This window comes from Kogia breviceps, chromosome X (assembly GCF_026419965.1).
Source record: "Kogia breviceps isolate mKogBre1 chromosome X, mKogBre1 haplotype 1, whole genome shotgun sequence".
Classification (NCBI taxonomy): domain Eukaryota; kingdom Metazoa; phylum Chordata; class Mammalia; order Artiodactyla; family Physeteridae; genus Kogia; species Kogia breviceps.
The window spans coordinates 110935603-110963046 of NC_081330.1; the positions used below are offsets into that span (position 1 = coordinate 110935603).

At 37.5% G+C, this 27444-nt stretch overlaps 1 long non-coding RNA gene across 1 annotated transcript in view; it reads right to left on the reverse strand.

Moving 5' to 3' along the window:
• LOC136793350 (uncharacterized) overlaps positions 1-27444 on the reverse strand; it is a 138673-nt gene that overhangs the window by 15800 nt on the left and 95429 nt on the right. The window contains exon 2 of the long non-coding RNA XR_010838540.1: positions 20240-20375. This is a non-coding gene — a long non-coding RNA (uncharacterized lncRNA). The remainder of the gene's footprint in view (positions 1-20239; positions 20376-27444) is intronic.

A 27444-nucleotide genomic window follows, 5' to 3' on the forward strand; every position in this document is an offset into this window, starting at 1 on the left:
AACCCCACTATGGTAGGCAGAATAATGTCCTACCCCAAAGAAGCCCATGTCCCAATTCCTAGAAGCTGTGGATATGTTAACTTACATGGCAAAAGGGACTTTACAGGTGAGATTAAGTTAAGGACCTTGAGATGAGAAGATTATTTTGGATGATCCAGGTAGGCTTAATATAACCACAAGGGTCCTTATAAGAGGGTGGCAGGAGGGTCAGAGTCAGAGAAGGAGATGTTAGGACAGAAGCAGAGATTGGAGAGGGGGAGAGGGAGAAGGAAAAGGAGGAGGAGGGAGAGATTTGAAGATATTTGAAGATGGAGGAAGGGGCCATAAATCAAGGAATGCCATTGGCTTCTAGAGGCTGGAAAAGGCAAGAAAATGGATTCTTCCCTAGAGGCTCCAGAAGGAGCCCAGCCTTGCTAACATCTTGATTTTAGGACTTCTTACCACCAGAGCTGTGAGATAATAAATTTATGTTATGTTACGCTGGTACATTTGCAGTAACTTATTACAGCAGAAAGAAGAAATCAATATACTCCCAAATAGGAGAAGACACTTTTTAGATAGCATTCTACTGTGTGTATTAAGACATATCTGCCCACCATCCTTCTCATGGTGGGGCTTGGAGTCTTGGTTATAAAGGTGATGAGGTCAATCTGAGATTCTCATGTAAAAGTAATATGAAAAAACTCTCCTAGTCAGGACTTTATACTAATAATAACAAGCTTTAATAATAACAGGAGCTTAATATGATATTAAAAACTACATTTAAGAAATTAAATATCTATAATGACCTAAGTAATTAGCTGAATCGTAAATTCAGATGTACAGTAAAATGTAGATTATATACAGATATAAACGTGGTGTGGCTCTGTTTAATTTTATGTGGGTACAAGTGATGACATATTTCTACCAAAAGTTTACATGATAGTGTTAAAATTAAACACAAAACTGAGGCCAGTCTTAAGAATTCCCTGAGCAGACAAAACCATTGAAGCCATGTAAGTAAAACTAAATCTAGCTTATTTCATGAACATAAGTGAAATTTAACTTAGATTACATCTTATAAATGCCTCTGATAATCATAAAAGAAACTTAAGTCATCTTCCTAAAAATGGTATGAGAAAATCACTTTTAACCAAGCCACGGCCATCTGGAAACCCCTACAGTAATAACCAATCATTGAAAAGGTTAAAAACTTCCTAATTTCTACTTTATAAGCCATGCTGTAATTTAATGTCCATGAGCTTCATATCAGTCTTTGAGTTCAGAAGCTCCCAGTTTGTGAAGTGTTCTTATATGCACAATAAACACTTATTTAAATACTATTCATTGATTTGTTGGTTTACATTTTGCTATTTCTGGATTTTTGACAGTTTCTGGCATCAGAAGTGGGACCCAAAGACCCTCAACAACTCTGAGGTCAGTGAGCAAAAGGTGCTGGTACCCAAAGGACCCACTGAGCTCACTGCTTTATGCCAAACCTGGAGTTTGAGGGTAGAGTCTCTCTTGGATCTGAGCTTTGCTCTCTTTGCCTTTTGAGCTCTCTGATTTTATTGTGCATAGCTGTATTTTGTTTGTTGAAGTTTCTTGGTAAGTCATCCTTCTGTCTATAAAGGGAGAAACGTGTGATTCCCTGGGTTTTAGGGAGCAATAGGATCACCAGGCTCCCCATAGGTTATTTGGGGTTTAGGAGATATAAAGGCAAAGATGGGTTCCACCTGGTCTAAAATTCTCTACTTCTCTCAAAAATTCCCACTTCCTATATCTATACTCACTATGAACCAGGATCTTGTGCCTTTTTGGAAAATGGGTGAACTTTTGGATAATTTGCAATTATAGTGGCCACTTTGGGGAATGGTTAACTTAGGTAATTCCACATTATGGGGCACCCTTCAAAAGAGAGGATCTTAAACATTAAAGAGACAATGAAATGCATTCTTTGATTGGTATGCAGAAGCTCTACAAAGACAAAATGACTCCAAAGATAGTTTTCCTAAAAAATGTTTACGGCAGTCAAATACAAATCTTTAGCAAAAAACTCTGGCCATCTGAGCAGGTAACCTTAACTTAGTCTATCTGCCAGAAACATAATTTGGATCCATTTATTCTTTTTTTTTTTTTTTTTTTTTTTTTTTTGTGGTACGCGGGCCTCTCACTGTTGCGGCCTCTCCCCTTGCGGAGCACAGGCTCCGGACGCGCAGGCTCAGCGGCCATGGCTCATGGGCCCAGCCGCTCTGCAGCATGCGGGATCTTCCCGGACCGGGGCATGAACCCACGTCCCCTGCAATGGCAGGCGGACTCTCAACCACTGCGCCACCAGGGAAGCCCCCATTTATTCTTTTAAAATTTGTATTATTATACCTGAGACATGGATGAAATTTGTAAGTGAAAGCTATAAGATCTTTGTATGGGTCTGTCTATATGTTTATGTATATATACATATATATGTATGCATATTATGTATATGTGACATTTTTAAGAGTTCTACTTAGAGACAAGATGGCAGAGTAGAAGGACGTGAGCTCATCCCCTCTCACAAAAACACCAAAACCACAACAAGCTGCTGAGTAACCATTGACAAAATAACCTGCTAGAACCTACCAAAAAAGATATCCTGGGCTTCCCTGGTGGCGCAGTGGTTGGGAGTCCGCCTGCCGATGCAGGGGACGCGGGTTCATACCCCGGTCCGGGAGGATCCCACATGCCGCGGAGCGGCTGGGCCCGTGAGCCATGGCCGCTGAGCCTGCGCGTCCGGAGCCTGCGCTCCGCAGCGGGAGAGGCCACAACAGTGAGAGGCCCGCGTACCACAAAAAAAAAAAAAAAAAAAAAAAAGATATCCTGAATTCAAAGACAAAGAAGAAGCCCAAACAAGACTGTAGGAAGGGTGCAATTGAAAAAAATCAAATCCCATACACACTGGGTAGGTGACACACAAACTGGAAAATAATTATTCCATAGACAATCTCCCACAGGAGTCAAAGTTCTGAGTCCCACGTCAGGCTCCCCAGCCTAGAGGTCCAGCAATGGGAGGAGGAGTCCCCAGAGAATATGGCTTTGAAGGCAGCGAGGCTTGATTGCAGGAATTCAACAGGACAGGGGAAAAGTGAAACTCCATTCTTGGAGGGCGCACACAAGTTCTCATGTGCACCAGAACACAGGGAAAAAAGTCTGGGCCTAACCTACCTGCTAGTACTGGGGCGTCTCCTGCAGGATAAAGAGCAGCTGTGGCTCACTGTGGGGACAGAGACACTGGTGGTAGAAGTTCCTGGGAGCATGCATTGCTGTGAGCTCTCCTAGAGGCTGCCATTTTCTCACCAAAACCTGGCCCCACCCAACAGCCTGTGGGCTCCAGTGCTGAGATGCCTCAGGCCAAACATCCAACATAGTGGAGACACAGCACCACCCATCAGCAGAAACACTGCTTAAAGCCTTCCTGAGCACACAGCTGCCTGATAAAAACAAAACTTGACACGGCCCTGCTCACCACAGGGACAAGATCCAGCTCCACCCACCAGTGGGGAGGATCTAGTACCTCCCACCAAGAAGCCTACACAAGCCTCTTAGACAGCCTCATCCACCAGGGGGCAGATAGCAGAAGCAAGAAGAACTACAACCCTGCAGCCTATGGAACAGAAACCATAATCACAGAAAGTCAGACAAAATGAGAAGGCAGAGGAATATGTCCCAGATGAAGGAACCAGATAAACCCCCAGAAGAACAACTAAGTGAAGTGGAGATAGGCAATCTACCTGAAAAAGAATTCAGAGTAATAATAGTAAAGATGATCCAAGACCCTGGAAAAAGAATGGAGGCACAGATGGAGAAGATACAAGAAATGTTTGACAAGGACCTAGAAAAACTAAAGAACACATGAAGAGACATGAAAAATACAATAACTGAAATGAAAAATACACTAGAAGGAATCAATAGCAGAATAATTGAGGCAAAATAACAGATAAGTGAGCTGGAAGACAGATGGTGGAAATCACAGACATGGAACAGAATAAAGAAAAAGGAACGAAGAGAAATAAGGACAGCCTAAGAGACCTCTGGGACAGCATTAAACATACAAACATTTGCATGATAGGGGTCCCAGAAGGAGAAGAGAGAGAGAAAGGACCTGAGAAAATATTAGAAGAGATAATGGCTGAAAATTTCCCTAACATGGAAAAGGAAACAGTCACCAAAGTCCAGGAAGTGCAGAGAGTCCCAGGCAGGATAAACCCAAGGAGGAACACACAGATACACAGAGCAATCAAATTGACAAAATTAAAGACAAAGAAAAAAATTACTGAAGGCAACAAGGGAAAAGCAACAAATAACACACAAGGATATTACAATAGGTTATCAGCTGATTTCTCAGCAGAAATTCTGCAGCCCAGAAGGGAGTGGCACGATACATTTAAAGTGATGAAAAGGAAGAACCTACAACCAAGGATACTCTTCCCAGGAAGCCTCTTACTCAGATTCGAAGGAGAAATCAAAACCTAAAAGAATTCAGCACTACCAGACCAACTTTGCAAGAAATCCTACAGGAACTTCTCTAGGAGAAAAAGAAAAGGGCACAACTAGAAACAAGAAAATTACAAATGGGAAAGCTCACCTGTAAATGAAAACATACAGTAAATGTAGGAAATCATCCACACACAAATATCACAACCGGCAATTCTGAGGAAAGTACAAATGGAAGATATTGGAAGTGCATTTGAAATTAAAAGATCAGCAACTTAAAACAATCTTGTTTATATATAGACTGCTATATCAAAATCTCATGGTAACCAAAACCCAAAAATCTACAGCAGATAACACACACAAAAGAAAAAGGAATCCAAACACAGCACTAAAGTTAGTAATCAAAACACATGAGAAGAAAACAGAAGAGTAAGGGAAGAAAAAAGACCTACAAAAACAAATCCAAAACAATGAACAAAATGGCAATAAGAACATACATTATCAATATGTATTGTAAGGAATCAATAGCAGATAATTATGCTAAATGTAAATGGATTAAATGTTCCAACCAAAAGACATGGACTGGTTGAATGGATACAAAAACAAGACCCATGTATATGATATCTATAAGAGACTTACTTCAGATCTAGGGACACATACAGACTGAAACTGAGGGGATGGAAAAAGGTATTCCATGTAAGTGGAAACCAAAAGAAAGCTGGAGTAGCAATACTCATATCACACAAAATAAACTTTAAAATAAAGACTGCTACAAGACACAAAGAAGGACACTACATAATGATTAAGGGATCAATCCAAGAAGAAGATATAAAATTGTACATATATATGCACCCAACATAGGAGCACCTCAATATATAAGGCAAAGACTAACAGCCTTAAAAGGAGAAATCGACAATAACATGGGGGACCTTAACACCCGACTTTCATCAATGGACAGATCATCCAGACACAAAATCAATAGGAAACACAGATCTTAAATGACACATTAGACCAAATGGACTTGATATTTATAGAGCATTCCATCCAAGACCAGGAAAATACACATTCTTCTCAAGTACACATGGAACATTCTCTAAGATTGACCACATACTAGGCCACAAAGCGAGCCTCAGTAAATTTAAGAAAATAGAAATCATATCATGGATCTTTTCCAAACACAACACTATGAGATTAGAAATCAGCTACAAGAAAAAAAGACTGTAAAAAAACAGAAACACATGGAGGCTAAAGGGTATGGTACTAAACAACCAATGGATCACTGAAGAAATCAAAGCGGATATCAGAAAATACTTAGAGACAAATGAAAACAAAAGGAAGATGATCCAAAACCTTTGAGATGCAGCAAAAGCAGTTCAAAGAGTGAAGTTTACAGCAATACAATCTCACCTCAGGAAACAAGAAAAATCTCAAATACTCAATCTAACCTTACACCTAAAGCAACTGGAGAAAGAACAACAAACAAATCCCAAAGTTAGGAGGAAAGAAATCATAGAGATCAGGGCAGAAATAAATGAAATAGAGACAAAGAGAATAATAGAAAAGATCAATGAAACTAAAAGTGGTTCTTTGAAAGGATAAACAAAATTGATAGACCTTTAGCCAGACTCATCAAGAAAAAGAGGGAGAGGGCTCAAATCAATAAAATTCGAAATGAAAAAGGAAAACGTTATAACGGACACCACAGAAATACAAAGGATCATAAGAGACTACTACAAGCAACTATATGCCAATAAAATGGACAACCTAGAAGAAAGAGACATATTCTTAGAAAGGTACAATCTCCTAGGACTGAACCAGGAAGAAAAATAGAAAATATGACCAGACCAGTTGACAGTAATGAAATTGAATCAGTAATTTTAAAACAACAAATTTAAAACAACAAAGTAATTTTAAAACAAACAAAAGTCCAGGACCAGATGGCTTCACAGGCGAATTGTATCAAACATTTAGAGAAGAGTTAACACCTATCCTTCTGAAATTATTCCCAAAAATTGCAGACGAAGGAACACACCTCAGCTAATTTATGAGGCCACCATCACCCTAATATGAAAACCAGACGAAGATACCACAAAAAAAGAAAATTACAGGCCAACATCCCTGGTGAACATAAATGTAAAAATCCTCAACAAAACACTAGCAAATAGAATCCAACAACACATTAAAAGGATTGTACACCATGACCAAGTGAGACTTATCACAGGGATGCAAGGATTTTTCAATATCCAGAAATCAGTCAGTGTGATACATCACATCAACAAGTTGAGGAATAAAAATCATATGATCATCTCAATAGATGTAGAAAAAGCTTTTGACAAAATTCAACATCCATTTATGAAAAAAACTCTCCAGAAAGTGTGCATAAAGGGAACATATTTTAACAAAATAAAAGCCATATATGACCAGACTACAGCTAACATCATACTCAATGGTGAAAAGCTGAAAGCATTTCCTCTAAGATCAGGAACAAGACAAGGAGCTCCCCTCTCACCACTCTTATTCAACATAGTTTTGAAAGTCTTAGCCATCGCAATCAAAGAAGAAAAAGAAATAAAGGGAATCCAAATTAGAAAAGAAGTAAAACTGTCACTGTTTGTAGATGACATCATACTAAACAGAGAAAATCCTAAGGATGCTACCAGAAAACCACTAGAGCTCATCAACAAATTTGCTAAAGTTCTAGGAAATATAATAAATACATAGAAATTTATTGTATTTCTATACACTAACAACAAAATATCAGAAAGAGAAATTAAAGAAACAACCCCATTTACCACTGCATCGAAAAGAATAAAATAGGGCTTCCCTGGTGGCGCAGTGGTTAAGAGTCCGCCTGCCAGTGCAGGGGACACGGGTTTTAGCCCTGTTCTGGGGAGATCCCACATGCCGCAGAGCAACAAAGCCTGTGCGCCACAACTACTGAGCTTGCACTCTACAGCCCTCGAGCCACAACTACTGAGCCTGCATGCCACAACTACTGAAGCCCACATGCCTAGAGTCCATGCTCCACAACAAGAAAAGCCACCAAATAAGAAGCCTGCGCACTGCAATGAAGAGTAGCCCCCCACTTGCCGCAACTAGAGAAAGCCCATGTGCAGCAATGAAGACCCAATGCAGCCAAAAATAAATTAATTAAAAGAAAAACTAAATACCTAGGCAAAAACATACCTAAGGAGACAAAAGTCCTGTACTCGAAAACTATAAGACCCTGATGGAAGAAATCAAAGGTGACACAAACAGATGTAACGATACACCATGTTCTTATATTAGAAGAATCAATATTGCCAAAATGACTATACTACCCAAGGCAGTCTACAGATTCAATGCAATCACTGTTAAATTACCAATGGCATTTTTCACAGAACTAGAATTAAAAAATCTTAAAATTCGTATGGAGACATCAAAGACCCCAAATAGCCAAAGCAATTGTGAGAAAGAAAAATAAGCTGGAGGAATCAAGCTCCCTCACTTCAGACTATACTACAAAGTAATCAAGACAGTATGGTACTGGCACAAAAACAGAAATATAGATCAACTGAACAGGATAGAAAGCCAGGAAATAAACCCACGCACCTATGGTCAATCAACCTACAACAAAGGAGGCAAGAAAACACATTGGAGAAAAGACAGTCTCTTCAATAAATGGTGCTGGGAAAACTGGACAGCTACAGGTAAAAAAAAAAAAAAAATGAAATTAGAACATTCTTTAACACCATATACCAAAATAAAGTCAAAATCGATTAAACACCTAAATCAAAGACCAGATACTATAAAATTCCTAGAGGAAACATAGGCAGAGGGGAGACCTTCAGGACGGCAGAGGAGTAAGATGTGGAGATCACCTCCCTCCCCACAAATATATCAAAAATACATCTACATATGGAACAACTCCTACAGAACACCTAGTAAATGCTGGCAGAAGACATCAGACTTCCCAAAAGGCAAGAAAATCCCCACATACCTGGGTAGGGCAAAAGAAAAAAGAAAAAACAGAGACAAAAGAATAGGGATGGGACCTGCACCTTTGGCAGGGAGCTGTGAAGGAGAAAAAATTTCCACACACTAGGAAACCACTTCACTGGTAGAGACAGGGGTGGGCGGCGGGGGGGAAGCTTCAGAGCCAAGGAGGAGAGTGCAGCAACAGGGGTGCAGAGGGCAAAGCAGAGATTCCTAACCCATAGCATAGGTACTGACCAGCACTCACCAGCCCGAGAGGCTTGTCTGCTCACCTGCTGGGGCGGGTGGGGGCTGGGAGCTGAGGCTCAGCTTTGGGGGTCAGATCCCAGGGAGAGGACTAGGATTGGCTGTGTGAAAACAGCCTGAAGGGGGCTAGTGCTAGCTGGGAGGGATTCTGGGAAAAACTCTGGACCTGCCTAAGAGGCAAGAAACCATTCTTTCAGGGTGTGTGAAGAGAGGATTCCTTCTCTGTCTGCCCACAGAAGGCAAAGCACCACCTAAATGAGCTCCAGACATGGGCACGAGCCGTGGCTATCAGCTCGGACACCAGAGACGGACATGAAATGCTAACGCTACTGCTGCAGGCCCCAAGAATCCTGTGTGCAAGCACAGGTCACTATCTACACGCTCCCCCACCACCAGGAGCCTGTGCAGCCCACCACTGCCAGGGTCCCATTATTCAGGGAAACTTCCCCGGGAGAACACATGGCACGTCTCAGGCTGTTGCAGTGTCACGATGGCCTCTGCTGCAGCAGGCTCACCCCACATTCCAATTATAACTACCATACCCCTCCCTCCCCCTGGCCTGAGGGACCCAGCGCCCCCTAATCAGCCGTTGCTTTAACCCTGTCCTGTCTGGGTGAGAAGAGAAGCCTGAGGGCGACCTACGCACAGAGGTGGGGTCAAAACCAAAGCTGAACCACAGGAGCTATGTGAACAAAGAAGAGAAAGAGAAATTTCTCTGTGAGGCCTCAGGAGCGGCGGATTAATCCCCACAATCAACCTGAGGTACCCTGCATCTGTGGAATACCTGAACAGAAAACAAATCAACCAAAAATTGAGGTGGTGGACTTTAGGAGCAACTGTAGACTTGGGGTTTGCTGTCTGTGACTGACTTGTCTCTGATTTTTATGTCTATCTTAGTACAGTTTTTAGCACTTGTTATTATTGGTGGATTTGTTTATTGGTTTAGTTGCTCTCTTCTTTTTTTCTGTTACTTTATAAACATTTCATTTTAATTGTTTTATTTTATTTTATATTTTTAATTTTTTTTCTTTCTTTTTCTCTCCCTTTTCTTCTGAGGTGAGTGGCTGACAGGGTCTTGGTGCTCTAGCCTGGTGTCAGGCCTGAGCCTCTAAGATGGGAGAGCTGAATTCAGTACACTGGACCACCAGAGACCTCCTGGCCCCACATAATATCAATCAGTAAGATCTCTCCCAGAGATCTCCACCTCAACACTAAGACCATGCTCCACCCCATAGCCAGCAACCTCCACTGCTGGACGCCCCATGCCAAACAACTAGCAAGATAGGAACACAACCCCACCCATTAGCAGAGAGGCAGTCTAAAGTCATACTAAGTTCACAGTCACCCCAGAACACACCACTGGACACGGCCCTGCTCAACAGAAGGACAAGACCAGACTCATCCACCAGAACACAGGCACCAATGCCCTCCACCAGGAACCCTACACAAGCCACTGAACCAACCTTACTCACTAGGGGCAGACACCTAAAACAATGGGAACTACGAACCTGCAGCCTGTGAAAAGGAGACCCCCAAAACAGTAAGTTAAGCAAAATGGGAAGGCAGAGAAATACGCAGCAGATAAAGGAGCAAGGTAAAAACCTTCCCGACCAAACAAATGAAGAGGAAATAGGCAGTCTAACTGAAAAAGAATTCAGAGTAATGACAATAAAGATGATCCAAAATATTGGAAATACAATGGAGAAAAGACAAGAAGTGTTTACAAGGACCTAGAAGAACTAAAGAGCAAACAAACAATGATGAGCAACACAATAATTCAAATTAAAAATTCTCTAGAAGGGAGCAATAGCAGAATAACTGAGGCAGAAGAACGAATAAGTGACCTGGAATATAAAAGAGTGGAGATAACTACCACAGAGCAGAAAAAAGAAGAAAGAATGAAAAGAATTAAGGACAGTCTCAGAGACCTCTGGGACAACATTAAACACACCAACATTCGAATTATAGGGATCCCAGAAGAAGAGAAAAAGAAAGGGTCTGAGAAAATATTTGAAGAGATTATAGTTGAAAACATCCCTAACATGGGAAAGGAAACAGTCAATCAAGTCCAGGAAACTCAGAGAGTCCCATACAGGATAAATCCAAGGAAAAACACGCCAAGACACATATTACTCAAACTATCAAAAATTAAATAAAAAGAAAAAAATATTAAAAGCAGTAAGGGAAAAGCAACAAATAACATACAAGGGAATCCCCATAAGGTTAACAGCTGATCTTTCAGCAGAAACTCTGCAAGCCAGAGGGAGTGGCAGGACATATTTAAAGTGATGAAAGGGAAAAACCTACAACAAAGATTACTCTACCCAGCAGGATCTCATTCAGATTCAATGGTGAAATTAAAACCTTTACAGAGAAGCAAACCTTAAGAGAATTCAGCACTACCAAACCAGTTTTACAGCAAATGCTAAAGGAACTTCTCTAGGCAAGAAACACAAGAGAAGGAAAAGATGTACAAAAGCAAAACCAAAACAATTAAGAAAATAGTACTAGGAACATACATATTGATAATTACCTTAAATGTAAATGGATTACATGCTCCCACCAAAAGACATAGACTGGCTGAATGGATAAAAAAACAAGACCCATATATATGCTGTCTACAAGAGACCCACTGCAGACCTAGGGACACATATAGACTGAAAGTGAGGGGATGGAAAAAGATATTTCATGAAAATGGAAATCAAAAGAAAGCTGGAGTAGCAATTCTCTTATCAGACAAAATAGACTTTAAAATAAAGACTACTACAAGAGACAAAGAAGGACACTACATAATGATCAAGGGATCAATCCAAGAAGAAGATATAACGATTGTAAACATTTATGCACCCAATGTAGGATCACCTCAATACATAAGGCAGAACGCTAACAGCCATAAAAGGGAAAATCGACAGTAACACAATAAGAGTAGGGGACTTAAATACCCCACTTTCACCAATGGACAGATCATCCAAAATGAAAATAAATAAGGAAACACAAGCTTTAAATGACACATTAAACAAGATGGACTTAATTGATATTTATAGCATATTCCATCCAAAAACAACAGAATACACTTTCTTCTCAAGTGCTTATGGAACATTCTCCAGGATACATTATATTTGGGTCACATATCAAGCCTTGGTAAATGTAAGAAAATTTAAATCATATCAAGTATCTTTCCTGACCACAATGCTATGAGACTAGATATCAATTACAGGAAAAAAAAACTGTAAAAAATACAAACACATTGAGGCTAAACAATATGCTACTAAGTAACCAAGAGGTCCCTGAAGAAATCAAAGAGGAAATCAAAAAATACCTAGAAACATATGAAAATGAAAACACAACGACCCAAAACCTATGGGATGCAGCAAAAGCAGGTCTAAGAGGGAAGTTTATAGCAATACAATCCTACCTCAAGAAACAAGAAACAACTCAAATACACAACCTAACCTTACACCTAAAGCAATTAGAGAAAGAAGAACAAAAAACCCCCAAAGTTAGCAGAAGGCAAGAAATCATAAAGATCAAATCTGAAATAAATGAAAAAGAAATGCAGCAAACAACAGCAAAGATCAATAAAACTAAAAGCTGGCTCTTTGAGAAGATAAACAAAATTGATAAACCACTAGCCAGACTCATCAAGAGAAAACTCAAATCAACAGAATTAGAAATGAAAAAGGAGAAGTAACAACCGACACTGCAGAAATACAAAGGATCATGTGAGATTACTACATCAACAATATGTCAATAAAATGGACAACCTGGAAGAAATGGACAAATTCTTAGAAAAGCAAAACCTTCTGAGACGGAACCAGGAAGAAACAGAAAATATAAAGAGATGAATCACAAGCACTGAAGTTGAAACTGTGATTTAAAATCTTCCAACAAACAAAAGGCCAGGACCAGATGGTTTCACAGGCGAATTCTATCAAACATTCAGAGAAGAACTAATAGCTATCCTTCTCAAACTCTTCCAAAATATAGCAGAGGGTGGAACACTCACAAACTCATTCTATGAAGCCACCATCACCCTGATATCAAAACCAGACAAAGATGTCACAAAAAAAGAAAACTACAGATCAGTATCACCGATGAACATAGATGCGAAAGTCCTCAACAAAATACTAGCAAACAGAATCTAGCAGCACATTAAAAGGATCATACACCACGATCAAGTGGGGAATTCCCAGAAATGCAAGGTTTCTTCAATATACGCAAATCAGTCAATGTGATATACCATATTAACAAACTGAAGGATAAAAACCACACAATAATCTCAATAGATGCAGAAAAAGCTTTTGACAAAATTCAACACCCATTTATGACAAAAACTCTCCAGAAAGTAGGCATAGAGGGAACTTACTTCAACATAATAAAGGCCATATATGACAAACCCACAGCCAACATCGTTCTCAATGGTGAAAAACGGAAACCATTTCCAGTAAGGTCAGGAACAAGACAAGGTTGCTCACTCTCACCACTAGTATTCAATATAGTTTTGGAACTTTTAGCAACAGTAATCAGAGAGGAAAAAGAAATAAAAGGAGTCCAAATAGGAAAAGAGGAAATAATGCTGTCACTGTTTGCACATGGCATGATGCTATACATAGAGAATCCAAAAGATGCTACCAGAAAACTACTAGAGCTAATCAATGAATTTGGTAAAGTAGGAGACAAAATTAATGCACAGAAATTTCTTATATTCTTATACACTAAAGATGAAAAATCATTAGTGAAATCATTAGTGAAAAATCACTCCCATTTACCACTGCAATAAAAAGAATAAAATACCTAGGAATAAACCTACCTGAGGGACAAAAGACCTATATGCAGCAAACTATAAGACACTGATGAAAGAAATTAAAGATGATACAAACAAATGGAGAAATATACCATGCTCTTGGATTGGAAGAGTCACATTGTGAAAATGACTCTACTACCCAAAGTAACTACAGATTCAAAGCAATCCCTATCAAACTACCAATGGCATTTTTCACAGATTTAGAACAAAAAATTTCACAATTTGTATGGAAACACAAAAGACCTTGAATAGCCAAATTAATCTTGAGAAAGAAAAATGGAGCTGGAGGAATCAGGCTCCCTGACTTCAGACTATACTAGAAAGCTACAGTAATCAAGACAGTATGGTACTGGCACAACACAGAAACATAGATCAATGGAACAAGATAGAAAGGCCAGAGATAAAACCATGCACATACGGTCACCTTATCTTTGATAAAGGAGGCAAGAATATACAATGGAGAAAAGACAGCCTCTTCAATAAGTGGTTCTGAAAAACTGGACAGCTACATGTAGAAGAATGAAATCAGAACACTTCCTAAAACCATGTACAAAAATAAGCTCAAAATGGATTAAAGACCTAAATGTAAGGCCAGACACTATAAAACTCTTAGAGGAAAACATAGGCAGAACACTCTTTGACATAAATCACAGCAAGAGCCTTTTTTGATCCACCTCCTAGCGAAATGGAAATAAAAACAAAAATAAACAAAAGGGACCTAATGAAACTTAAAAGCTTTTGCACAGCAAAGGAAACCATAAATGAGATTGAAAAGACAACCCTGAGAATGGGAGAAAATATTTGCAAACGAAGCAAGTGACACAGGATTAATCTCCAAAATATACACGCAGCTCGTGCAGCTCAATATCAAAAAAAACCAAACAACTCAATCCAAAATGGGCAGAAGGTATGAATAGACATTTCTTCAAAGAGCATACATAGATTGCCAACAAACACATGAAAGGATGGTCAACATCACTAATCATTAGAGCAATGCAAATCAAAACTTCAGTGAGGTATCACCTCACACCGGTCAGAACTGCCATCATCAAAAAATCTACAAACAATAAATGCTGGAGAGGGTGTGGAGAAAAGGGAACCCTCTTGCACTGTTGGTGGGAATGTAAATTGATACAGCCACTATGGAGAACAGTATGGAGGTTCCTTGAAGAACTAAAAATAGAACTACCATATGACCCAGCCATCCCACTACTCGGTATATATCCAGAGAAACCCATGGTTTGAAAGTATACATGCACTCCAATACTCATTGCTGTGCTGTTTACAATAGCCAGGACATGGAAGCAACGTAAGTGTTCATCCACACATGAACAGATAAAGAAGATGTGGCACATATATATAACAGAATATTACTCAGCCATTAAAAAGAATGAAATAATGCCATTTGCAGCAACATGGATGGACGTGGAGATTATCATACTAAGTAAAGTAAGTCAGACAGAGAAGACAAATATCATATGATATCGCTTTTATGCAGAATCTTAAATAAAATGATACAAGTGAACTTATTTACACAACAGAAACAGACTCATAGACTTAGAGAACGAACTTATGGTTATGTGGGTGAAGGGTGGGGAGGCCAGATAGATTGGGAGGTTGGGATTGACATACACACACTGCTTTATTTAAAACAGATAACAAGGACCTACTGTATAGCAATGGGGAACTCTGCTTAATATTCTGTAATAACCTAAATGGGAAAAAACCTTGAAAAAAACATACACATGTATATGTCTAACTGAATCACTTTGCTGTACATCTGAAACTAACACAACATTGTTAATCAACTATATCCAATATAAAATAAATTTTTTTAAAATGAAGGGCAAATTATAAAGTCACATCAATCTAGCAGAAGAAGGAAAAAAATATTAAATTGAAGAAGTAGAAAGAAAAAAATGTGTTTAATTTCTTTACAGTACCTCTTTCATGTTTCACTGAATGAGATGCTTAATAATACTAAAGTACCAAACAGAATGATCAAAAGTCAGGGCAATTATGAGTTAAGGATTGCAGATGCCACATAGTTAACTTAGTGGTCCTATGGTCAGCATTTATCAAACCTATGTCTGCCACAAAGTTGGCTTTTCAGTCCATGGACACATGTTACCTCACTAAGAGTTTAAGACAAGAAGAAAAACGTGTTCTACTTAATTGGGATAATCACATGATTGGGATAATCTTTGATAAATAAAAGTAGTTTAAGTTTGTTGGGTTAATAAAAACAGCCATGTTTTCAGAATTGTCAATATTAAATGTAATGCAAACATACAACTTTTTCTACCTGGGTTTATTAGTCAAATAAGCTCATGCTATCTCCATGTTACAGAATTTGTCAACAAGAAAAATAACTTAAGATGATGGCTAGCTATTTGATGTCTAAGCATGATTGTTAAAAATGAGTAATTTAAATAAATGTAAATAGACGTTTATACCAAGTTAAACTACATAATGGGTATTCATGGCAAATTTAAATCCTTTCCAAATAATATACTGAGACACTGATTGCTAAGCATAAGTCTAAATTTATCTACTTTTGCCTTTTTAATTTTTACAGAGACAAAATATATTAGTCTATTAATAAATGTCTTTTGCCACATTGAAAAACTGTGCTATGAAAAAGAAGTCTCTAAAAATTTAAAATTTTATAATTATGTACTTATAAATTTGTTAACCTACTACTGATGTTAATATATGATAGACAGTTCATAACTACCTGCTTCCTAATTTTCCCTGGAAAGTAAAGGTTACTGATAATTAAATTTTATAATCAATATGTAAAAATGATAAGAGTAAAGGAAAACAACTTTGTATATACAAAGTATGAGAATAAAATGGGATGTAGTTTTATATGAAGAGTATGTAAGAAATATAGGATGTGTTTTGTTAAGGAAAAAGGCAGTAAAGTTGTCTAAATAAAATGACGGGTTGCTCCAGAATAAGAAAGGAAAAAGAATAAGATAAAACCTCAATGTATGTAGAAAGTTGCAGGTTTGGGGAAAAGAAATTTTATGTTATTATGTCATAGCCGGCTAAACTGAATAAATTTATAAGGGTTTTTTAAGTGAACTCAATAATGCACTAATACAAAAGCAGAGTTTAATTTCCTCTTTGTTAAAATCATAAAACTTCTTAGATTATCGGTCTGGTCTTAATAAAAGATTATAAAAGGTTTTTCTTTACCTTTGCTGTAAATTGCCTGGAAAACAAAGATTCTGTGACTTAGAAAATAATTCCTGTGATCCATGTCATCTTCAACAGATATTTGATTATTTAGGAAAACAGTCTTCTCAATATTAAGAGAGCAAAGGTTTTTAAAATACAACTATGTAATTTTCTGTATTTACCTTTGGAATTCTTTAGTTGTCACTGTGGTTGACTGGATAACTAAGTACTGCTTCCCAGTTACCTGTGATCCTACTTGATCCAGTGTTTTAAAACTTTTGACATTTTGAACAAAATTCCCCAAATCAAATTCTGAATGGTTTTTCTGACCTTGAACTAACTAACTTTGGGATTTTCCAGAGGGTCCCTGGGAGATCTCAAAAGAGACGCTCTTTTTCCTTATAAAAAGAGAAATGTTATTTATTTAGGCTTATTTGATATGTTACTGTGGAGGGGAAACACTGCCAAATAGTAACATTTAATATTCTTAGAGCAAGTTTATATGTGATATGTATCATTAAAATAAGTAATTCAGAAATTATATGAAATTCCTAAAAATCTTGTATGTCCTGGAATAATGTTATCAGTAATTTGATTCATTTAGCTGCTTAAATCTTGGCTCCTGTGAATATCTGCTCTGGGGAATTTTTCAATCCTTGGCTATTATTTTCCTTATAGTCATCGTATGAACCTTTCTGGTGTGTTGTATCCTCTCAAAGGTTTCTAAATGCTTTTGGCAGCCACTCACACATCAAATGACAGCCATCAAGATTAGACAACTTGAGGAACTCAATGATTTGACCGTCCATGTCCCTGGTGAGGATGCAACTGTCAGTAACAGCAATCACATGGCCCTCCATCCTGACTACTCAACTAGTAGAAGCACTGAATGTGTGATTTTTCAGCATAGCTACATCAACAGTGGTAAATGAGAGTAACACTATACTAGTTGGTTACACTCTCAGCTTGCTGAGAGAATGACCAAAAAGGGGGAATTGTTGAAAATTAAATACAAAACAGTGACCCCCAATTTGTGTTTAGCAGGACATCCACCCTCTTAAAAGTTCACCCTCCAACAAGCCTTTTATTCCTCTCCAGTGGATATCACCTAACTGGTAAAATTAAAAATTAAGTCAGGGCCAACTGACACAGCTACTGCTACTCCAGACTTGCTAAGGTTATCTGTTCCCTCCTAAGGTTCTACTCGGTGGTCCATCTCCTTCCTCCCAGGGTTGTCTCCTCTCATAATATTACAAAATCCTCAAGTTATTAAATATGATCATTGGAGTCACGTTATATTCTTTTATAATCTTCCAGAAGTGTGAAGACTGTCCATTTCCCCCCCTTTCTTCCAGAAAATGAAATTCTCATGGACAAAATCTATTACAAATAGGAGTTGGATACAGGGAGAAGGGTTCATGGCCCACTAGTTTTATAGACAGCTTGACTCTGAATCCCAGGGTGGCTCAGCTGTAGTACTCCACAGTAATTCATAACCCTTCTCTCTAGATGACTAGAGAGAAATTCTTGAGATTGTTTTAAATCTTTCTAATCAAGCATCATCCATTTATGTACTTTTGAGTCCCATGCTGATTACTACTGGGCCATGTTGGACCCCTGACTTCAATGTATCAGAAATGATCTACTCTAACTGTCTCCAGTCTCTATGTCTGCAATTTTACAAAGTTATCTTTTAACTGAAGAATGCTGTCAATATTTTCTAGTGATCTAGTTATTTCTATTTCTATTTATAACTGCTGAGATTCATTTAAATGTAGACACCATTCTTCCAGCTCATTATGCCCTCTAGTCTCATCTTTCCCCCCTCAACACACACACAGACAGATACACACACACAATTTCTTCCAATCTATTAGCTTCTTTCTAATTTAATTCTTCTTTCCTATCTATCATCTATCATGTGATCCATCATTGCCATCACTCCCTTTCCCCTTGTTCTTCCATCATATAACTTGCACAATTCCAACCTTGGACAACTTGACATTTCCCCTCTCTATATTTGGACCACTGATGGTTGCTGGAGAAGCACACTCAATTCTTTATGTTGATTATGCCATAATCCCTGTCCTCAAATTCACCTGGGCTCTCCTCTGTTCCCCAATTACAGCTTCCTTTCACTTACAGCAAATTACCTCCCCTGTTTTACAAAAATAACAGAAACCACCAGGCAGAAAAATTCCCCCGCCTCTTAAGATCTTCACCACTGACCTACAAATTCTGTGTAGACATCCACTATTATCTACATCCCCAACTCCACCCCAGTCATTTATTAAATAAACTTTCAGCTTGGTCTGCTTAGAGAAATTACTCCATCAAACATCCTTCCTCTTTCTCTTTCCTAAATCTTTGAGTTTTCCATTTTTATGCATTTGAACACTTTTCGCATCTTCCATCCATGGGCTAGAATAAGGAATCTAACTTCTTTATGCTCCTGTATATACCTGTTCATTTCTATTATAATATTTATTACATAAAATTGAATTTATCTCTTACTAGATAGTCAATAAATTTGGAACATGTGATTACTTTCCTGTTCCTCCTATAGATTGTGAGCACTGAGAAAGAGAATGCCCCAAACTCTGCATTCCCATGTTCCTAATGCCTAGGACATAATACTCTCACGAGAATGTTTACTGATAAAATATTGAATATATTACTTCACATATGAATTTAACTCTTCAAGATATGCCTACCTGCTTCAAAATACCTCCCCTGACCCCTTCTATAGGATGAATTTTACAGACCGACCTGTTGTTCAGAGGGAAAAAAACCTTCAAATTTTAGGAGTCCTTATTTATGTGTTTACTTAGTGCACTCAGTACATGAGGGTGTGTTTTCCTTAAAAATTTGAAAAATAGACAAATATGATTTTCAACATCAATATACAATTGGTCAGGCCAGTCACCTCAAAGAGAGACAACCAGCGTGCAAAACTTGACTTTAACATGATTCAATATATTAATGTGTTTGAAGAGAGTCAATCCAAATGGGATTTAGTTAGACATGAAAGTATAAAATGAGAATGAGAGACAGTGAGAGAAAGATACTGAAGAATTCATCAGTAGTACACATTCAAGCACCATGGAGGGGAAAGAAATACGCACTGAAATTAAGGAATCTAACCCATTGACAAGGTTTTAACAATTTTAAGTTGTATGCATCTGGGTATCTTAGCTTGTGCCATTAAACATCAGATATATATGAAGTTCCTCTGTTTGGTTTCAATCAATCTAGCCAATAATTTGGCTTCCCTTGGCATGTTTGAGCACTTCAATTTCTGTGGTATTTTAAGCTAATATGTTAAAATTCTGATTTTATACATCAGTATTATAACCCCTGGAAACATGAATGTATACTGCAAATTATGGAGCTTCTCCCAGTATGCTTAAAAACTTAGATTTCTTAACCTACAACTGGCCTCTTAATGGTACCAAGGAGATGCAGCCTCTTATAATATTGCCTGGCTTCTTTCACCAGGTGACATGGACCTCTCCGGGTCACCTTGTGCGTCTTCTCATTTTGTAAGCCCTAAAAATTCTTCTCTCAGTGAGAACTCACCTGCAGCTTCATCCCCTTTTTGCTTTGCTGAGTACCAGTATTTAACTCTTCCATGCCCAACTGTTTGTGTTGCTCAAATTCATCAATTTTTAAGATTGTTCTTTTAAGTTGCAGAAATCAGGATCAGAAATCAGGTCTAGAAATATAAAAAAATAGGTGAATGAATAAAATTTAGTAAAACGTAGTTTATACCAATCATTTGATAACCATAATACTAGGGTATTAAACAAAGAAAATCCAGGAATGTGACAGTTGAATTAAAATTGCCTCTTACTAGATGTACTACTTTCATAATAGAACCTTAAAAGTAAATCACTTTTTTCTTAAATATGTTGCATTCAGCCTTCATATATGTTAATGGTCATATATATTCATTTATCTTGGGTACACATTTTCAGCTTTAACACACACTGGAAAACACTTTTCTAAACTGGTTGAACCAATTTACAATCCCATCAACTATGGTCAAAAATTACAATTTCTTCACACGTTTTCTAACATTCTGTATTGCCATTTTTTCCCACACCATGGTAAGTATATAGTGGTATCTCACTGTTTTTAATTTGCATTTCACTCATGATTAATGATGCCTAGTATCTTTCTACATATGCTTATTGGCCATTTGGATATCCTCTGTATTTATCTGCTTGTTCTGCTATAACAAACTACCATAGACTGAAAGGCTTAAACAACAGAAATTTGTTTTCTTAAAGCTCTGAAAGATAGAAGTCTGAGATCAGGGTGCCTTCATGGTCAGTTTCTGATGAGGGCCCTCTTCGTGACTTGCAGATGGCTGCCTTCGTACTGTGTCCTCACGTGGTGGAGAGAGAGAGAGCTCTATGGTTTTTTTCCTCATGAGGACACTAACACTATTGGATTAGGGCCCCACGTGCATGACTTCAATTCACCTTAGTTACCAGTTACCTCCTTATAAAGCCCTACCTCCAAATATAGTCACATTGAGGGTTTGGGTTTCAACATATGAATTTTGAGGGGGACGAAAACATTCAATCCATTATATTCTCTTTTATGAAGTCCTTGTTTATATATTTTATCTAAATTTCAATTTGCAATGTCAATCCTTTCCTTGCTGATTTGTAGAAGTTCTTTATATGTCTGAATATGACTCTTGTATTGGATTGACATATTGTAAATATCTACTCCCATTCTTTAGCTTTGTTTATTTCTGAGCCAATATTATACTTCTAATCACTGAAGCTTTAATAAGAAATCTTCATCTGGTAGTGTAAGATATTTAACATTGCTCTTCTTCAAGCTAGCCATGACTCTTCTTGGGTCTTTATATTTTCATACACATTTAAAAAACCAGCTTGTTAATTTCTACACACAAAATCTAGCTGGTATGGGAACTGCATTAAATTTATTGTGTTTTTTTGGAGTGGGGGGAGAATTGGTATCTTAGCAATAGCGTGTCATCCAATCCAAGAACATTGTATGTAACATCCTTTTCTCTATGTCTTGCCTGGGTATTTGGGCAGCTTGGAATTTGGCAAATGCCTAAAATGCACACATTATGCAGAGCTCAGTTCTCAGCAGTTTCCTCCTTTCCAGCATCTTATACTCTCAGGTTCTGACTTTCTGCCAGTCCTAAGCTCCAATTATTTTCAATGAGACTGCCACAAGGTCTAAGTTCCTACTTGTATTTAGTCTCAAAGTCTACACTGAGAGTCTTTAAATTCTCCAGGGGGAAAGGAGTGGGGAATGCAGGACTCACCTAAACACACTTTCCTTCTTTTCAAGATCACTGTCCTTCAATTATTGGCCACTATTATTGTTCTCTCATGTCATATCATTGTGTGTATGACTATATTTTATCTAACTACCAGTTACTCTGTCATGGCCGGAAAAAAGTTTTGATATTTAGTTTTACATTTTTTTCTATTGTGGTCTCTACAACCTTTATTATTCCCTAATATCATTCTTCAATACAGCTTTGTTAACACCAATACTTGAGTACCAGCCTTGTTTTTGAAATTTCTTGAAAAATGAAGTAAAGAATGAACCATGATTAAGGATTTAAAAAAACTAGGAAGCACTACAGAAGCATGAAAAGTCATTGATGCCAAAACCAAAGTCAATTGGAGGTGTTTTGGAAAAGAGGTGACAAAACCCAGTAGGAAATATAGTCACTTCCTTCCAAACTAAAGTTTTTTTCAGAAATAATTAAATGCTATGCAGTCACACAAGATATGGCAATTAGAGACCTTTGCTTTGAATTAGATCCTCTCTAAAGTAAAGGTCAGTGAATAATTTTCTCTTATATGGATAGCAGGCTGGTTTTAAATTTTCCTTACTCTATTTCTTCTGAATTCCTGATAGGATTATATGATCATTATAATATACAGTGTCACTTCTTATCTCCTGAATGGCCAAAAATTATTATTAAATTTATTTAAATTACTATTTTTACCAGAAACTTTTGACTGATCCACATTCCTGGTGCTCCTTGGTATCTGGTATCCATTTAAATCTGGGTCTCTAAAAGTCAAGGATTATTTCTTATAGGATCTGAGAACTACTTATGGAGGCTTGTAGTAAATAAATAAATGCCACACCACCTTCTCGTGTTGGGTATTTTCTGTGACATACTTTACAATCATTATTTCAGTTAATATTCATAAAATAGAAACCTGATGTAGCATTATCCCCATTTCACTGGTGAAGAAACTGAGTTTCAATGAAGTAGTTATCCTCAAAAAGCTCTGTCTGATGTTAGAATTTTCCAGTACATAAAATCTGATTGACTTCTCTCCAATTATATCTGTAATTTAGGCTAAGGACCCAGTCATCTTCAAGCCCTTACCTAAAGAAGATAATGGAGAATGCATCCCTATTTTATACCAAATTATTTTCTTCTTGAAACTTCCATGTATAGATTATTTTAGGGAGAAATGATTTAAATGCTTTAAAAACTACACGTGCTCTAAAATAGATTCAGGCAATTTGACAGGATGAAACTGTCAGAAACTAATTATTATTAATTTTTATTTGTATTCTGTCTGAATAACAAACATCAGGTTTATTCACGTAAACTACTGAATCATCCATCGTAATAAATTTACTTAAGAGAAAATAAAAGTGGGAGAGATCGCTACTTCACAAAGAGTGGATTATATTAACATAATGGTCTATTATTCTCTATTGAGAATTGGCAGCTATAGTTCCATATAGCTTCAATATTGCCAATAACCTGGTGTGTGACAGTATAAATCATTTGAACTCTATCTGCCTCAGCTTATCAACTGAAAAATTAGAGGTTTGATCAAGATTATCTCTAAGGTCACTTAGAGTTTAAAAAATTATCTAGAGCTTTATGTATTTATATTTGCATATATCAGTGTGATATACAAACAGCAACACCCTGTGTATGTGTGTGTGTATTCAATTTTACCCCCAATGAAGAATTCCACAAGTAATGCAATCTAAGTACAAGATTTAATTCCTCACTGTCTGTAGGAATGCTGCATAAATAAGGAGCTCAACTACAGCACGGGAAGACACATTAAGTCTTCAAAAAGTAGGTATTAGCTAATGTTTTTGGAGTAGCAGAAATGTAGTTTTACATCATAGAACATAGATAAGACTTGGTCTAGAGATTTTATGACCTAAATGCTTAATACAAAACACTCCTAATCCAGCCAGGCAACTTCCGATGTCTTATAATCAAAACTAAGAAACATTAGATATTTTAATAGCCTTATGAATTTAATAGCCTTAGGAATGTCTATAATTACCCATGTTAGCAGCCAAGAGGCCTCTCAGCCAGAGGCACTCAGCCTTTAATAGGCAGCAAGCCACTTTGAATAGGGCTGAAAACACTTTTAAACCTTTTGGGGTTATTAGGGATAATTAAAAGTGGTTGAAAGTATATAATATCATTTATCAAAGCACTAAAAGCTGTGCCATAAGAAATATATCACAACATTAGCAAATGCAATTCATATAACTTCATTCATTGGATAAGATATAATCAAAGAAAATAATCTAAGAAACCTAAGTAAATATATAATTTTTGTATTTTATTACATATATAATTTAGGTTATATTAGATAAAACCTAAATAAAACATAGGTAAAGTATAAATATGTGGTCATATATATTTAAGCAATTATATATATGTTTAAGCAATATATTTGTATGTACAAATATATAAATTATATATTTATATGTAAATTATACAATATGAATATATATATCTAAATATATATTTTTATATATGTATAATATATAAAATTATATATATACATACTCACACACATACATATACATAATACCGAATGCTAATTGCCCAAAGTTACAAAGCTAGTTGACCTCCAGGAACACTGTCTTAACCAGCAATGTCTCACAATATAGTCACTGTCGTGCCATATATATATATATATATATATATACATATATATATATACATACACACACACACACACACACAGATAGTCATTTTACCTGTGTAACTTCCAGCTGAAGAGCTAAAAAAGCTTCTACAAATTTTACCCCCAGTCATGGCAGCATATTCCAGAAAGTAGAGCCACTATTTCACTTTGACCTAGATTGACAAGGAAAGCATGCCTTGCATTGAGTCGCTGTCATTATTTGTGCTTTAGTGCTTCTCATTGTTTTACTCAGGGGAAAATTATTATTTACAAAATAATTTTTTAAAAAACTTGAATATTGGGCTTCCCTGGTGGCGCAGTGGTTGAGAATCCGCCTGCCGATGCAGGAGACACGGGTTCGTGCCCTGGTCCGGGAAGATCCCACGTGCCGCGGAGCAACTAAGCCCGTGAGCTATGGCCGCTGAGCCTGTGCGTCCGGAGCCTGTGCTCCGCAACGGGAGAGGCCACAACAGTGAGAGGCCCGCATACCACAAAAAAAAAAATAAAAAATAAAAAAAAAAAAAAACTTGAATACTACAGGATTAAGTTGCCTGACATAACCTATAGTTTCAAGGTAACCACAATATATATTGTGGTTATATATATATAAATATATATACATACATATATATATAATATATTGAAGTGTGGCTTCAATATATTAAGCATTAACTTACAGTTGGTTCCAATCTGCAAAAAGTTAAAAATGAAAAGGATTCTAAGGTTGTCTGCAACCACATTTTTTAAAAGATTTTCATGATTTTCCTATCATAATTTATTCCAGACTTAAGAGTCCTCTTTTTTTAAATAAATTTATTTTTATTTATTTATTTTTGGCTGTGTTGGATCTTCGTTGCTGTGTACGGGCTTTCTCTTGTTGCGGCAAGCATGGGCTTCTCATTGTGGTGGTTTCTCTTGTTGCAGAGCACGGGCTCTAGGTGTGTGGGCTTCAGTAGTTGTGGCACATGGGCTCAGTAGTGTGGCTCATGAGCTCTAGAGCACAGGCTCAGTAGTTGTGGCACACGGGCTTGGGTGTTCCATGGCATGTGGGATCTTCCCGGACCAGGGCTCGAACCCCTGTCCCCTGCATTGGTAGGCAGATTATTAACCACTGCACCACCGGGGAAGTCCCTGCCACCACATTTAACATATACATTTACATTAAAGGGAATTACTAAATAATAATTACTAAATAACTTAAAACTGATATGAAAAACAGTTGCATGGTGATGAACAGCTCCAGCATTAGTCAACCAAAACAGGGTTGATGTACCTTTTCTTTTCATTATATCATCAACAAAATATTTGTTTGGTCTTCTTCCTCATGGCTTTCTAGAGCTATAAAAACTTCAGAAAGCGAAACATACAACTGAATGGGACTAAATTCCTTATAAAGTACTTGAGTATTTAGATAGCTGTCTCAGCTCTCAGCTCACAAAAGAAGTACACCCCATTATAATTTGATTTACAGTTTAAAACTCAAATTTTACATACTTAACCAAATGATAAGATTGATCAATGGTTAATCCTTAGAGTGCCAGCATCTTTCTAAACCCTCACAGGTTTAAGTAGCAATTTTCCTTTCACTACATTCCCAAAGTCAGTATTTCTACATATCCAGTCCCCATATCACACACTAAGCCTGCTCTTTATCAGAAATTAGCAGGCCAATTGTGTATGAGTAGAAATTACCTAAATAGGGCCTTTTAAGGGGCAGAGGAAATGGCCCGCTCCTCACAACCAAACTTTTAGAGATACTTTTTTCATTGTTGCCTCACAGCCCTGCATTTCACCAAGAGTTTCATGTTTTCATATGCAAATACTTAGAAGGATTAAATAAACTGTTCCCACCTTAAAGTCAACGTGTTTGATCTCATCACTAGAGCTGAGATCTACAGCTCTAAGGAACGGAAAGAGAGCCAAAGGACACAGATAGAACAATGGGGAACGGATTTTGGCGTGCTGGTGGAAGTCATGGGAAAATGAGAGTGAGAGAGTATCACAAAGAGACTGTGTACTACAGAGTCACTCTGGAGACATCCTTGTAAACAAATAACTTTTCATTTATATATTTCTAAGACATTTGCAGGAGGAGATCCAGGCACACTTATCAACAAGTTAAACAGAATGGACTTTGTCTAATACAGTAAATATGCTAGAGATACTTAGTGTTCCTACAACATCTATAGTATCCTGTGCACTGCTTATTATCTGGGCAATAAGTCTTTTGAATTATTAGAAATAATCACCCAAAAAGCTTATTTAGAAGTCTTTCTGTTGGGAGTTTTGTTATTTACATTCAGTGGCCTTAGTGAGATAGCGTTTTCTAATATGTATCTGATCCCAGGGAAATAGCTCTTTTGTAACGAAGAAACCAAGCATGTAGGGAAGCATGTGTGAGTTACAGAGATAATCTTCCAGAAAACACTCATCTCAGAAGATAATATTTTCACTTGCCTGAAGCCAGGATATTTTGTAACCTTTTGGAAACAAATGAAACACACTATACTTAGAGCAGGCAGAGTAAAAGGGCCATGTGCATTAGAAATCTAATAGTAACTGCTGTGTGTGTGTGTGTGTGTGTGTGTATTATAAAAGCAAACAGAGGGACTTCGCTGGTGGCGCGTGACGCAGCAGTTAAGACTCCATGCTCCCAATTCAGGGGGCCTGGTTTCGATCCCTGGCCAGGGAACTATATTCCACATGCATGCCGTAACTGAGAGTTCACATGCCACACCTAAGGAGTCCCCCTGCCACAAATAAGGAGGCAGCAAGCCGCAACTGAGAAGCCTGCCTGCCGCAACTAAGACCCGG